Source organism: Symphalangus syndactylus, chromosome X (assembly GCF_028878055.3).
Source record: "Symphalangus syndactylus isolate Jambi chromosome X, NHGRI_mSymSyn1-v2.1_pri, whole genome shotgun sequence".
Taxonomy (NCBI): domain Eukaryota; kingdom Metazoa; phylum Chordata; class Mammalia; order Primates; family Hylobatidae; genus Symphalangus; species Symphalangus syndactylus.
In genome coordinates, this window is record NC_072447.2 from 57,832,745 (window position 1) to 57,846,693 (window position 13,949).

Genomic DNA, 13,949 nt, shown 5'->3' on the forward strand with positions numbered 1-13,949 from the left:
TAGGGTTAATTATTCCTCATTACTGAGGCAAGAACGTTCTGGGTACAATAGTTCATGAATTATAAGACTTTGCAGACAATTTGTTGAGAATAGGCATTATTACTATCTTTGTGTACCAAGTATTATTTCTTCTAATCCTTTCAGGTGCTTCTTTCCCCAGTCTTGGGTAGTTTCCTTGCACACACGCACTGCTCAGTACTCAGCTAAATATGTGAGGAGCCCCCTACAGATCTTTGAAGTTCTATCTCTGGGCAATTCTCTCCTCTCAAATAATCTGTCCTGTGAACTCTAGCTCTCTGGGTACTCTTAGACTCTTGGCCTCATCTCCTGTAGTCATGGGGTCTGCTATATTCTACTTGGTTTACCTCTTCCCTCAACGTTGGCAAAAAACTCTCTCTAAGCAGTAATCTAGGGCAAAAGTGAGGTTCACCATTTTCCTCTTTCTCATGGATCACTCTCCTTCATTGCCTGAAGTCCAGTATCTTGAAAATAATTGTTTCATATATCGAACAGTTTTTTAGTTGTTTCAGGCAAGAGGATAAATCTGGTCCCCCACACTATATCTTGGCTTGAAGCAGAACTCTAATGAACAGTAATACTTTTAAAAATCATTATTTCAAGAATATTATTGATAATTTGGGTGCATTCCTCTCAGTGGCTTATTCTCATCACTTCCTTGGAATTCCTTCTGCAGCTTGAGGATACTCGAAATCATGTGGATATCAATTTAAAAGACTATTACAAACCAGGAGTGGATTAAATTGTTAAATAACTTACAGAACATTATGTATGTTGGACAATTCCTCTATACCATTCCAAAATCCTCTTAGCCTCTCCCTTTACTCCAGGCATTGCTGCAGCACCCAGTTCCATTCACACTTTGACTGGCTTCACATAGGTGCAATTGGACAGTGCCTCTCCTTGGCTGGTTCCATACACTTCTCACTTCCTTTCCTGGGGCTTGGGTCCATCACTAGGAACCTCCTCTATATTAGACATAGACAACCAGAAAGTGTGAGGGAGTTTAACACACATGGAGCTGCTCTTGACCAGTGGGGAACAGGGGCCAATAGATAACTGATTTCCTCCTTTGACTGTTGAGCAGACACTTCTGAGACCCATTTCTTAACACTTTATAAGAGATCCCAGGTGCAGTGAGCACCAATCTTTTATAGTGGTGGCCAACTCTATTTCTCTTGGATTGGCTCTTTTCCTCCTTCCCTGCTCCACTCTGCTTCTTGTGCACAACTGCTTCCTGGAATCACACCTCTAAATAAACTACCTGCCAACAAGACTTAATCTTAGGATCTGCTCTTAGGGGAAGCCAGCGTAATATGACAACATAGAATATTGACATGTATATATGCATATATTAATCTAGTTTCGATGTAGTTATGCAATGATACTTTTGAAAACTAATGTGAAATAGTACCCACAGTAATTCTGAAAGTTCACTGAAAATAAATGGTTTTAAAAAATCAAATTTAAAATATCAAATCAAGCATTTATTAAGTGCTTACTATATATAAGGCATCATGCTAAACACTGTGGAAACTAGCAAGAAGTGGAATTATCATACATATGAAGCCACAGAGAAAAATGTTTAGGACACTAGCAACTAAATTGCCACTAGAACTGGCACTAGAACTAGAACACTACCAACTAAAAATTATATAACTACTGTTTTTCTGTTTTGTTTTGTTTTTGTTTTTGAGATGGAGTCTCACTCTGTCTCCCAGGTCTCGAATTCCTGGCCTCAAGTGATCCACCTGACTTGGCCTCCCAACGTCAAGTGGCTAGGATTACAGGCATGAGCCACTGTGCCTGGCCCAGTCTTTCTCAAATCAATTGTGCCACATAACATAATTATGGTAGTGACTATCCTATCATATTCATGATTCATAACCATATTCAAATGGGAAGGGATTATATAAAGGTATGGGTCACTGGCAGGCATCTTAGAATTCTGCCCACCACATTCTTGTTCCCATCAGTCAGAGTCAAAAACTTTGCTAATGATGAAGAATTGGGTAGAGTGCTAAGAAGGGTTTGCCTCAGTATTGGGAAAAAATTAGCCCTTAACTAAAGGCTGCTCTTGTCTTGCCTAACAAAGCTTAAAAGCATGACCTTAAAGAAGGAAATTGTTTCCAAGTAACTTAACCATACCCTAGAACAAAGCTCACAACTGTTTAAGAGAATGCAAATATATTCAGCACACCACAAAATAAAAGTCTAAATTTTGGCATCTAAAAAAAAATTAGCAAGCATGCAAAAAGCAGGAAGATATTATCCATAATGGGGAGAAAAATCACTCAAAACAGACACGGAAATTGCTAAGATGATAAAATTAGTAGATAAGGATATTTGAACCATTATTATAACTTTATTCCATATATACATGAAGCTAGAGGAAAAACTGAGCATGTTAATTAGGGACATTAAAGATATAAAAAGACCTAAATCTAACACCATGTATAGTACAAGATGAAAAATATAGTGAGTGGGATTAATGGCAGATTAGATATTACAGAAAAAATTATTAATGAACTTGAAGACTAAGCAAAAGACACTATCCAATATGAACCACACACACACACACAAAAAAAAATGAGCAGAGTGAACAAAGCATCAGTGACCACAGGACAGCTTAAAGCAGCCTAATATATATGTAATAGGAGTCACCAATGGAAAAGAGAGGAGTGGTAACTGAAAAAGCACTTGGCCCAGGTGCAGTGGCTCATGCCTGTAATCCCAGCACTTGGGGAGGCTGAGGCAAGCAGATCACCTGAGGTCAGGAGTTCAAGACCAGCCTGGTCAACATGGTGAAACCCTGTCTCTATTAAAAATATAAAAATTAGCCAGGCGTGGTGGCGGGCACCTGCAATCCCAGCTACTTGGGAGGCTAAGGCAGGAGAATCACTTGAACCCAGGAGGTGGAGGCTGCAGTGAGCCGAGACCGTGCCATTGCACTCCAGCCGGGCAACAAAAGCAAAACTCCGTCTCAAAAAAAAAAAAACAAAAAACAAAAAGACGCTTGAAGAAAACATGGCCAAACATTTTCCAAATTTTATGAAAACTATAAATCTAAGGAACCAAGAAGCTCAACAAATCCCAAGCACAAGAAAACTAGCCCAAGGCTCATCATAAACAAATTGTTTAAAACTAGTGATAAATAGAAAATGTTGAAATTAGCCAAAGAGAAAACATATATTACATACAGAGGGACAAAAATAAAGTTGACAGATTTCTCATGTGAAACAATGTAAGCCAGAAATAAGGGGAGCAATGTACTTAAAATACAGAAAGAAGAAACTTCCAACTTGGGCATTTATACCCTGTGAGAATATCTTTCTAAAATGAAAGCAAAAAAAAGACATTTTAAGACATTTTAAAAGAAAGCAAAATAATTCATCACCAAGTGACCCATACTACAAGAAATGTTAAACGAAGTATTTTAGGCACAAGAGAAATGATACCAGATGGAAATATGGATCTGCACAAAGGATTAAAAAGTACAAGAAATGGTAACTACATAGATAACTATATTAGTTTTTTCTTGCTATTTAAATCTCTTTAAAAGATAATTGACTATTAAATAAAAATAGCAATGCAGTGTGGGGCTTAAAACATATGAAAAGTGAGGTAATAATACTTTAAAAAGTAAGGTAAAATACTAAAAAGTAAGGTAAAAAATAGCAATGCGGCGTGGGGCTTAAAACATATGAAAAGTAAGGTAACAAAATTTAATAGGGGAGAAATGGATGTATACTATTTTAAGATTTATAGATTAAGACTATACTATACCATACATCATTGGAAGGTAGATTGTGCTAAGTTAAAGGCATATACTGCAAACCCTAAAACAATCAATGTAATAACAAATTGAAGAGTTACAATGAAAGGGTCCAGAATAAGTCACTGTGGCATAAAAGTTATTTTGAGCTGAAGGCATTTGAGTTCCTGAAAAACTTTCTCTGCCTAAAAGCAGTGCCTCCCAAAAGAACTCAATTGTCATAAATCCCCTCCCCAGGAGCAACTGTCTACCAGATTGCTTCACTAGTAAATTCTACTAAATGTTTAAGGAAGAAATAATACCAATTCTATACAAACTCTTCCATAAAATTGAAAAGGAAGGAATATTTCCCAACTTATTCTATGAGGCCAACATTATCACGAAACCAAAACCAAACAAAGACATGACAAGAAAAGAAAACTACGGATTAATGTCCTTCATAGATTTTCATAGGAGAAAAAAAAGTTTAAACAAAATTTCAGCAAATTGAATCCAGCAATCTACAGAAGGATAACACATTGTGACCAAATAGAGTTTATTCCAGTAATGCACAGTTGGTTTCAAAATTTTAATATTCAAAATTCAATGTCATTTTCAATTAAAAAGTGGACAAAGAATTCAAGTAGTCATTTCTCTAAAGAAAATTTACAAATGGCCAAAAAACACAGAAAAGATGCTCAACATCATTAGTCTTTAGGGAAATACAAATCAAATGAGCTACCAGTTCACACGCAGCAGGATAGCTATTTTAAAAAATGGAAAATAACGTGTGTTGGTGAAGATGTGAAGACACTAGAACCCTCATACCTTTAAGGTGGGAATATGAAATAGTTCAGTCACTATGGAAAACAATTTGGCAGTTCCTCAAAACGTTAAATGGAGAATGACTATATGACCCTAGACTTCTACTTCTAGGTATATACTCAAAAGAACTGAAAACTAGTACTCAAACAAAATACATGTGCACACATGTTTATATAGCAGCACTATTCATAAAAGCCAAAAGGTGAAAAGAACCCAAATGTCCACTGATGTGTGAATGGATATACAAATTGTGGTATATCCATACAATCAAATATTGTTCAGCCACAAAAAGAAATGAAGTAGCAATACATGCTACAACATGGATGACCAAAAACATTATGCTAAACAAAAGAAGCCAGATACAAAGGTCACATACTGTACGATTCCATTTATATGAAATATTTAGAGTAAGTAAATTCATAAAGACAGAAAGGAGATTAGTGGTTGCCAGGGGACTGAGGGCAAGAGGTATAGAGAATGACTGCTTCATGGGTATGGGGTTTCCTTTTGTGGTAATAAAAATATTTTGGAACTAGAGGTGGTGGTAGCACAACATTGTGAATGTACTAAATGCCACTATATTTTACAATTTAAAATGGTTAATTGTATGTGAATTTTATCTTAATAAAAAAATTTAAAAATTAGCCATTTACTATATTAAATAATTACTATATTTAAAACGAAAAATATGATTATCTTAATAGATGCAGCAAAATGTTTAACAAAATCCAAAATCCATTCCTGATAAAATCTCTCAGCAAAATAGAAATAGAAGGGAGCATGCTAAGCCTGATAAAGGATGTCTACTAACATCCTACAGCTAACATCATACTTAATGTTGAAACACTGAATGCTTTCCTTCTAAGTTCAGTGACAAGAAAGGGATGTCCACCCTCATCATCTCTATTCAGTGTTGTACTGGAAGTTCTAGCCAGTGCAATAAGACAAGAAAAGGAAATAAAAGGCATCCATATTTGAAGTGAAGAAGTAAAACTTCATTCATGGGCTAATATCATCTACATGAAAAATCTGATCATCTATGATTGTCTATTTGTATCATCCATGTGAAAAATCTGATGATGTCTAAAGAAAAGCTGCAAGACTAATAAATAAGTTTATTAAGGTTGAAGGATACAAGATCAATGTATAAAAATCAAATAAATTAAAAACGTATTTTATCTTCTAGCAACAATCAAAAATTAAAATTTTCAAAAATTACTATTTACATTGGCATTAACAAATTTGAAATACTTAGCAAGGAATCTGTCAAATATGTGCAATACCTGCTCACTGGAAACTACAAAACATTGCTGAGATAAAGAAGCCTTAAATAAACAGAGTGATATACTGTGTTCACAGGCGAGAAGACTCAATATTATTAAGATAGCAGTTCTCTTCAAATTGGTCTGTAGATTCAGTACAATCCCAATAAAAATCCCTAGCATAATTTTAGAATTGACAAGCAGATACATAAGAAATTGTAAAAGATCTAGAATAGCCAAAACTACTATGCAAAGAACAAAGTTGGAGAATTAATGCTACTGATTTCAAGGCTTATTAAAAAGCTATAGTAAACAAGACAGTGTTGCATTAATGTAAAGATCAGCACATAAATCAGTAGAACAGAATAGAAAATCCAGAAATAGATCCACACATAATTGACAACTGATTTTCTGCAACAGTCAATTCCATGGAGATATGTTAATCTTTTCAACAAATGATGCTATAACAATTGGATATCCATATACAAAAAAAATAAACTTGGAGCCATACTTTGTACTGTATACAAAAATGAACTTGAAATGGATTATAGACTTAAATGAAAATCCTAAAACTACAAAACTTCTAGAAGGAAACACAGAAAAAAACCTTTGTGAACTTGGTTTATACAAAGATTTATTAAGTATAACACCAACAACATAATCCATGAAAGAATAAATTAATAAAACAGACTTCATCAGAATTAAAACCTTTTGCCTTCCAAAAGACCCTGCTAAGAAAATGTAAAGACTTTTGAGAAGTGTCTGTTCATATCCTTCACCCACTTTTTGATGGGGTTATTTGTTTGTTTCTCGTAAATTTGTTTGAGTTCATTGTAGATTCTGGATATTAGCCTTTTGTCAGATGAGTAGATTGCAAAAATTTTCTCCCATTCTGTAGGTTGCCTGTTCACTCTGATGGTAGTTTCTTTTGCTGTGCAGAAGCTCTTTAGTTTGATTAGATCCCATTTGTCAATTTTGGCTTTTGTTGCCATTGCTTTTGGTGTTTTAGACATGAAGTCCTTGCAAAGAATATGAACAGACACTTCTCAAAAGAAGAAACTTATGCAGCCAAAAGACACATGAAAAAATGCTCATCATCACTGGCCAGCAGAGAAATGCAAATCAAAACCACAATGAGATACCATCTCACACCAGTTAGAATGGCCATCATTAAAAAGTCAGGAAACAACAAGTGTTGGAGAAGATCTGGAGAAATAGGAACACTTTTACACTGTTGGTGGGACTGTAAACTAGTTCAACCACTGTGGAAGTCAGTGTGGTGATTCCTCAGGGATCTAGAACTAGAAATACCATTTGACCCAGCCATCCCATTACTGGGTATATACCCAAAGGATTATAAAACATGCTGCTATCAAGACACATGCACACGTATGTTTATTGCGGCACTATTCACAATAGCAAAGACTTGGAACCAACCCAAATGTCCAACAACAATAGACTGGATTAAGAAAATGTGGCACATATACACCATGGAATACTATGCAGCCATAAAAAAGGATGAGTTCATGTCCTTTGTAGGGACATGGATGAAGCTGGAAACCATCATTCTCAGCAAACCATCGCAAGGACAAAAAACCCGACACCACATGTTCTCACTCACAGGTGGGAATTGAACAATGAGAACACTTGGACACAGAAAGGGGAACATCACACACCGGGGCCTGTTGTGGGGTGGAGGAAGGGAGGAGGGATAGCATCAGGAGATATACCTAATATTAAATGAAGAGTTAATGGGTGCAGCACACCAACATGGCACATGTATACATATGTAACAAACCTGCACGTTGTGCACATGTATCCTAAAACTTAAAGTATATAGAAAAAAAAAGGGCAGAGATAAAACAGACTGGAAAAAACAAAAACAAAACAAAATAAATCAGGAACCTGTGGTACTATAACAAAAGATCTAACATTCATATATATATAAAAAAAGAAAATGTAAAGACAACTATAGTCCAAGACAAAATATTTGGAAATCACACATCAGATAAAAAGCCAGTGTTCAGAACATGTAAGGAACTCTCAAAACTCAATAAGAAGAATATAAACAATCACAATGAGCTACAGTCTTTCCTTGATATCTGTGGAGGATTGGCTCCAGGACCTCCTGCAGATTACCCAAATTTGTGGATGTTCAAGTCCCTGATATACAAAGTGGCATAAGTGTTTACATATAACCTATGCACTTCCTCCCATATACCTTAAATCATCTCTTGATTACTTATAATACCTAATACAATGTAAGCACCATGTAAATAGTTGTTATACTGCATTGTTTAGAAAATGACAAGGCAAAAACGTCTGTGCATGTCAGTACAAATGCAATTTTAAAAAAATGTTTTCTACCTGCAGTTGGTTGAATCAATATATGTGGAACCCATGGAGATGAACAATTGACTGTACTACTACACAGCTATTAGAATGGCTAAAATTTGAAAGATTAACCATAACAAGTGTAGGGGTAGAAATGTGTACTACCTTTACTCACCATAAGAGTCATGGCCAACACTACTATAACAAAAGACAGGTTAACAAGAGAAAAGCATAACAAATGTATTTAATCAAGGTTCTTTGTGACATGGGAGCCTTCAGACCCAAAGACCCAGGACAAACTGTCTATTTTTATGCTTAGGTTTGATGAAGAACAGACAGCTGTGTGGAAATGTGATTGGACAAAAGGGTACAATCTAATGGTAACGGACTGAAGGGGGAAGCTCAGTAAGGCCTGTCCATTCATATGCTTTTTGGCCTCTCTGTGTAGCATTTCTTTCCTCTGGGCATAGGACAGGACACCTGTCACATGAGGGTCTCCAAGGGAAAGGGGGGAAGGTCAGAGAATGACCTTTCTATGTTCTATGACCTGCCTTGGGGAAGAGGAATTCTGGTTTCTATGATACTTTTCTAGGAGAAAACTGGGGATAGAGAGAGGAGGGCAGGAGAGGGTCAGAGAGACCTTGCCTCTGAGGACTTCAAATCTCCTTTAAAGTTTTGTTACTGGAAAGGGGTCCCAATCCAGATGCCAAGAGAGGGTTCTTGGACTTCATGCAAGGAAGAATTTGGGATGAGTCCATAAAGTGAAAGCAAGTTTATTAAGAAAGTAAAGAATAAAAGAACGGCTACACTATTGGCAGAGCAGTGGCATGGGCTGCTCGACTGAGTATACTTAGACTTATTTCTTGATTACATGCTAAACAAGGGGTGGATTATCCATGAGTTTTCTTGGAAAGGAATGGAGATTTCCCAGAACTGGGGGTCCCTCCCCTTTTTAGACCATATAGGGTAACTTTCGGATGTTGACATGTTTATTAGTCCATTTTTACACTGCTATGAAGAAATACCTGAGACTGGGTAATATATAAAGGGAAGAGGTTTAATTGACTCACAGTTCCCCATTGCTGGGGAGGCCTTAGGAAACTTACAATCATGGTGTAAGGCAAAGGAGAAGCAGGCACCGTCTTCACATGGTGGCAGGATGGAGTGAGTGCAAGCAGGGGAAATGCCAGATCTCTTGAGAACTGATTCACTATCATGAGAACAGCATGGGGGAAACTGTCTCTCATGATCCAATTATCTCCACCTGGTCCTGTCCTTGACACGTGGGGATTATGGGGATTACAATTCAAGGTGAGATTTGGGTGGGGCCACAGAACCAAACCATATCACCATGGCATTTGTAAACTGTCCTGGCAGTGGTGGGAGTGTCTACTAGCATGCTAATGCATTATAATTGGCATATAATGAGCAGTGGTGATGACCAGAGGTCACTTTTTTTTTATTATACTTTAAGCTCTAGGGTACATGTGCACAACGTGCAGGTTAGTTACATATGTATACATGTGCCATGTTGGTGTGCTGCACCCATTAACTCGTCATTTACATTAGGTGTATCTCCTAATGCTATCCCTCCCCCTTCCCCCTACCCCACGACGTGCCCTGGTGTGTGATGTTCCCCTTCCTGTGTCCAAGTGTTCTCATTGTTCAATTCCCACCTATGAGTGGGAACATGCGGTGTTTGGTTTTTTGTCCTTGTGATAGTTTGCTGAGCAGGATGGGACATGGATGAAGCTGGAAACCAGAGGTCACTTTCATCACCATCTTGGTTTTGGTGGATTTTGGCCAGCTTCTTTACCACATCCTGTTTTATCAGCAAGGTCTCTGTGACCTGTTTCTTCTGCTGACCTCCTATCTCATCCTGTGACTTAGAATGCCTAACCTCCTGAGAATGCAGCCCAGTGGGTTTCGGCCTTATTTTGCCCAGCCCCTATTCAAGATGGAGTCGCTCTGGTTCAAAGGTCTCTGACACTCCTAAGTCAGGCTTTCAGTTATGTACAGTTCATTAAGTTAGGACTCAAAGTAGGAAGGCAGCCTCAGGCCAAATTTAGTTTAATTTAACAATTTATTATCTTGATTGGGGTGATGTATCGTGGGTATATATATATATACCAACTCATCCAATTGTATATTTAAATAGGTGCAGTTCACTGTTAAGTCAATAAATCTGGTTTTTAGAAAGTTATTACTGTTAGTAATATGCCAGGCACTATGGTTCTCAGACAACATGCCTCCCCTGGGTAATCTTATCCAAACTCACAATTATCATCCATACTCTGATGATTCCCAAATATGCATCTCCAGCCCAGGCCATCCTGCTGAGATTCAGACCTGTTAATCCAGCTGCCTTAACATGGCCACTTATCAGTTCCACAAGCACCCTAATTCAGCATGCCCAAAGCAGAATTTTTGATATTCCCCCTTCACTTGATTTTTCTCTCATGTATCCCAGCACAACGAAAGGCAACACCATCTATCCAGCTGTGAAAATGACCCAGTCATAATTTTGATTTCTTCTCCCTCATCTCCAACATCCCAAATGCATCGTGAATGCCTCCACTTCTCACCAACATTACATTAATCCAAACTACCCATCACTTCTCTGGCAACAGTCTCCTAATCAGTCTTCTTGCCGCCAAACTCACTCTTAGAGTTCACACACACAAAGCAGCCAGAGATTTTTAAATACAGACATGATCTTTCCCTTCCCCAGATTAAAATATTTCAGAAACTTCTCATTCCCTTGGGATGAAGTGCAAACTCTTCAACGAGTCACACACACAAGGTGGTCCCTATTTTTGTCCCGACTCCCCTCTAAAATGGTCGTCTTTTGCCACTTCCCTTCTCACTCTCCTAGCTCCAGTCATAGTTAAAACTGGGGGTATTCGCAGGCGCCTGAAATGGCCGTTCAGCTCCTGTTCTTTATTCAACGGGTGGCCTCACAGCAATAATGAACAGTGGTAGCACAGGAGAAAAAAGCAGGCAAAAGTAATTTTATCAAGTTCCTATTTCAGTCAGAGGTTCTTGTTGTATAGGCAAAGTAGGAAAAAAGAAACACAAAGATGACTTTGGTGGAAGTATTTCTAAAGGAGAATGCATTTTTATGTTTTCACCAAGCTATCAGTTCCTCTGGATTTTAATATTATGGTGGGGTCATAACAAGCATTTCCTCTATTGTTGGCTTTACACAGATGCAAAGTGGTGCTCAGGAAGCTAGGAGACTGATGAATAGTTGGTTTGATGTATTTGAATCATTCAGCACTTTGAGTTAAATGTGCATATTCTGTTCAAAATAGACAATGGGGAGGGGCAGTCCCCTCTTTCCCTCTCTAACTTGCATAACATCAGGCCTCACTGCTTTAACTAATGAGTATTTAGAAGTAAAGGCTCCTACTGATTCCAGCGAGTCATTAATTCTCTGCTTGCAGAGCCACCGTGGAGTTTTTCATCGGCCACATTTTTTTAGCTTTTACCAAGTTGCTTCTGAGCAGCAGTGCTGACCCCTGGGCTCCTGTGTGTACCACACAACAGAAACATAATGGGCTTGAAAGTCCCCTTGCAAGGAATTTTACTGGGGACCAGGAACAAATTACAAAGAAGATGCATATTCTAGCCACTCTGTTGACAAAGATGTCTCAGAACTCTTAGTTTTAGGGAACTTAACGGACCTTGAATGAAAATGTATATTTAAACCAATATGTATAACCTGGTAGAATAAGCGGAGGAGGTGAGTTACAAAATTCTCTTAAACTAATTGCACAGTCAGCCCTACCCTTTGTAATAATGAATGTTTGCTCCATTATAGCTCCAGGTTTATTATTTTCTAAATAGCCTCATTGATCTTGCCTCAGTGGGCTTTCCATTTTTACACATTACATTCTCTTGGGAATTGAAAAGCACGGTGTCTCTGAAGACGCTCAGTCAACTTGAAAACACTCATTTTTGAAAAGGTCTTAACCGGCCTTCAACTTGAAGCAATTCAGACTTTGCCCAAACAAACGTTAGAGCAGAGACACATCACTCGTGTATATGTTTCTACCATCACTGGGAAGCTGTTTGTCTGAAAGGTCATTTACAGACCATTTTTTAAGGGTATTCAAAATTCAGGGATCTATACTCATAACTAAAATGAATGTACATGTAATTGAGAGCATTACACTTTATTATAATGGATTCTGCATTATTCAATATCATAAATATTTTGTGGAAGGCCCTACTATTTCATTATGACTCCAACTACTAAACTTATAGCAAAATCATAATGTGTGGTGGAAGGGAAAGGAGAAAGAAGAAATAAGTAGAAAAGGCTAGGAAGCAACCCCAACTCAAGATAAATTCAAGTTGGAAAGGCAAGAGTTTTGTGTTTCGTATTGATTTGAGATTTCATTTTACTCATCAATAATTCCCTATTTGAAAGAAGGAAGGTCAATTTAAATATTCTAAACACATGACTGAGGGGTCCATAAAGCCTGGAAGCTCTATGACCCCAAATAATCAAACTTCAAATACTCTAGTGTTTAAAAAAATAATAATAACAAGAATAGTATATTCGTCAGTAATTGAATCAAAGGCAATACAGGAAATAAAGTAGGCAAAATGTTTAAACTATTATAATGCTTCAAAGTTACAAATCTCCCCTCTGTTGTCTAAAATTTTAACCATTTTAGTAAACTTAAGCTAAAGTAAACCAACAGACTTACCCACATTACTTTTCAAGTGGTTAGGTAAAAAAGGTAATAAAAGGCGAATAAGTACTGCAAATTAATCCTCTGCTGGCGACATCATACCTCACAACAGTGCCTCAGCAAACCACTTAATGTGAACTTCAACAGCTTTTAATCAGTTTTGTATGAAAAGACATGATTTGATTTGGGTTTTCAAATGGCTTTATCAATCATTCCCACAGTTCCAAGAATACTAAATAACAATTAGTTCTTAGGACAAAAGGTTTGCCTATATTAACCTTCAACTCACCCAGACATCCAAAGGCGGCACTTGCTTTTTCATCAAAATGAGATCATGTTAGCAGCTGAAAATATAAGTATATGGAAAGGTTGTGAGACTTCTTTCAAATTATTACCCTGGAACAATGACAAGAGTTGGGATTTCTCTTTTGCAGAGGGAAGACAAGAGGCAGAAATTCCAGTCCTCCTCCCCCCAAAATTTTAGTCTCGGGATTTATTTGTGCTGAAAACCAGAGTTATCTACTGCTTGAAACCTAAGCAGAATGCATCAGCATTTCGGGACCACCTGGGACCAAGGGGGGTTGGGAGACTTCCAGATGGATTGTAAGACAATTCACTGATATTTACATAACGAGAATAAATGTTTTTCCTAAGATAGCATTTCCCTTCAGTGTCTTGAGACCACCAGCAAAAGAGGGAGGTACAGAAATTCTATTACATTAATAGTCTTTGTTTTTATGGCTTTGGCATTTATTAACTAGTGGGAGCTGTTTATTGGGTCATAAACTTTACTAATGGGGATATTATCTCTAAATTATAAATCTTGTTCAGTATATGGCTTAGTTATAAAAAGAATAATTATTTAAAGTGTCTGTATGGCTGCAACGTATCATGTTTATCGGCATGAATCCTATAATGGCCATTTCATTGCTAATTGTGGGCTTGAACCAGAAACAACCAGGGCAGTAACACACATCTGTGCAATAGAATAAGCAGTTGTCACCCCACAAACTCAGGAGCATTGTCATTGGTTTGCTTCCTTTTTCTCCCCCC